This window comes from Notothenia coriiceps, unplaced genomic scaffold (assembly GCF_000735185.1).
Source record: "Notothenia coriiceps isolate Sejong01 unplaced genomic scaffold, NC01 NC01_scaffold00008776, whole genome shotgun sequence".
Classification (NCBI taxonomy): Eukaryota; Metazoa; Chordata; class Actinopteri; order Perciformes; family Nototheniidae; genus Notothenia; species Notothenia coriiceps.
In genome coordinates, this window is record NW_011341477.1 from 3,092 (window position 1) to 6,020 (window position 2,929).

At 36.1% G+C, this 2,929-nt stretch overlaps 1 non-coding gene across 1 annotated transcript; it reads right to left on the reverse strand.

Annotated features, from left to right (window-relative positions):
• Positions 1–437: 437 nt before the first annotated feature.
• trnal-aag (transfer RNA leucine (anticodon AAG)) lies at positions 438–519 on the reverse strand. Its single transcript has one exon. It is a non-coding gene; the product is annotated as a tRNA-Leu (tRNA).
• Positions 520–2,929: the final 2,410 nt, after the last annotated feature.

The following is a 2,929-nucleotide window of genomic DNA, read 5'->3' on the forward strand; positions in this document are numbered from 1 at the left end:
ACACACACACACACACACACACACACACACACACACACACACACACACACACACACACACACATGCTTTATTATTTATTTAATAGACAAACTGAAGAGATGTTAAAAGATGATGATTTAAAATATGTTGAATGGTTTTCCAGTGAAGACGTGTTATTAAAAGTAAGATTTAAAAACCGTTTATTTTCCATTACATTGAAAAAAAGCATTGTTTTCCCATGGGTTTTTTGCAGCACAGACACACACTAGTAACACATCTACAAAAAATACTGTATATACAAAGACAGTGCAGGGACCTTAAAATACCACAATAACACTTTTTGGGTTTCCAAAAAATAAGAAAAAAACTGGTTTACACACGCACGCACGCACGCACACACACTCCAAAATGGGCCACACATATAACATTTCCTCGTGTTTAATTTCATGCTAAAACTCTGGCAGCGGTGGGATTTGAACCCACGCCTCCGAAGAGACTGGAGCCTTAATCCAGCGCCTTAGACCGCTCGGCCACGCTACCGTTGTCGTGGTGCAACAGCGCCCCTCTATAGATTAACGGCAAATACATGTAAGTCAATCAGTGTGGTGAGAGGCGGTACTGCAGCTCAAACAGCGGAGTATACCTGAGGGAGGACGGAACATGACATAAGTATAATCATATATAATATATAATGTATTCATAATTGTAAATGTATATTGTATGTAATTAGGTAGATCATTTGTTCATATATCATTTATAAGTCAATAATATTTGTGTTTATCAATTTTATACTGCTTAAGATTGTACAGTATCATGATTATCTTGTTTCATTTAATTATTATTATTTTTTGTATTATTGTTTTAAGCATTCTAAATAAATCAAATCAATAAATAAATGCATAAATAAATGTATGAAAAGAAACATGAATAAATAAATAAAATACGGCAATAAATACAGGATACAAAATAAATAGACGAATAATTAAATGTATGAATAAATACATTTGGAAAAAAAATAGATTTGGGAAAAAACAAATGAACGTAGAAATAAATAAATAAAAGTTGAGAATAAAACAGAACACACGTTCTTATAAATCTTTAATATATTTCTACATTTACGTTCACTTACATATATTTATTTCTGTGTCTGTATGCCAATGAGGAAGAGGGTCCTAACCTCAGTCTGAAGTTCAAAGAAAAAACACTCCAAACACTTGGTGGTTTTACTGCCCTAATAACACCTTTTTAATATGTCAAACTCAAGGCCCGGGGGCTAAATCCGGCCCTTGGTAGATTTAATTTCGGCCCGCAGGATAATTTCTAATTACTATTAGATCTTGCCCTCAGCTCAGAGCCTGAGCCCAAACATTGATGACCTTGCACCTAAGATGAGAAGCCAAGTATCTGAACTAGCATCACAGAGCAGCACACTGAGTTTAATGGATGTTTCCTTCTGCACTTTTTCTCTCACAGGGCATGTCTGGTTTGTTCTTTGAGGGAAATGGTTTTTTTGAAGCTGTTGTTGGCCTGTGGGAAAATGTAATCATAAGAAATGACTCTGGAGAAGCTGCAGATAGAGCCATAAGAAATGAATGCAACTGATTATTTAATGTTTAATGTTGTTTTTATAGGCAGTAATTTAAGCTTTGTTAGTTCCAGGTTTAATATGTGCAATAAGTTCATTTCAATACGTTCTGCAATAAACATTGAACCAGTCCGGCCCTCCACTAGTACACATTTTTTAATGTTGGCCCACTGTGTATTTGAGTTTGACCCCCCTGCTACAGAGGGAGTTTCTCTCCCACACAAAAGCATGGAGACATGTCCCAGTAGAGACATTATATAGAGATAAGAACCTGAACATGAGAGGGACTCTTTCAAATATAGTGAACATAAATGTGAACAAAGGATAAAGTTCTCATATTAGTCAAAGGCTTTTACAGAAGGGGTTTTGGAAATCTCTTTTAATCCCCCCATAAATCAGAAAGTACTGGCACAATGGATAGATGAAATAAAGTTAACAAAGTCCATCATACATACATTGAGTTAGTCATTGAGTGTTGTGTAATCTTTGATGAATAACATAATAATAAAAGCAGTAATTAAACCCAGTTGCAATCCTTTGTAACCGCTGCAAGAGACACATTAAACCCTGAGCACTGCCGCGCTGAAACATTATATGACCCTTTCTCATTGAAAACTACATCTCACAAGATAACATTGACCACATCTTGAACTTTAGAATTCTCCCTTCCCCAATATCACATTTTGCAGTGTGCTTTGAACGTGTCTAGTTTAATGCAACCGATCCCTTAACTGTTAGCTACAATATTCATCCAAATGTCATTGGTTGAATATTTAAAACATGTAATATTGAGGTATTTGGTAACAAATATTGTGACATTTCAACAAATCAAGGTTGAAATCTGCAGGATAGCTCGTTAGCATTAGCTGTTGTGTATTAGCAGAGTGTGCAGCAGAGTGCAGACAGTTAAATAACAGCTAATAGCTAACAGCTAACGGAGGTTGCATTGGATTACATGCTGATGTGTTCAAGCCGTACTAAAATTAACAAATCAGGGTTGAAATCAGCGCTAGTTAGCATTAGCTGTTAGTTAGCCTAAGTTAACATACAGTCCTTTAGGTTAAATAACAGCTAATAGATAACTTTGATGAGTTCAAGCAGGGCTGCCAACCTTTGAGTTCAGCTTGGAGTGAGATTTTTTTTTGGTGAACCGAAAAAAGAAACGTTCATGATGTGTACAGTGTTACAAATGTATTGAGCATGTACAAACTAGGGTTTCTCATTAATGTACCGGGTGCCAGGGGCGCAGTAAGGGGGTGAAAACTTAGGACGATTCTAAGGGCCCGTGACTGACGGGGGCCCCAAAATGTTTAGAACATTAAGAAAAAAAAATGTAAGTAACTTTTCATCAATCCTCAATAATTA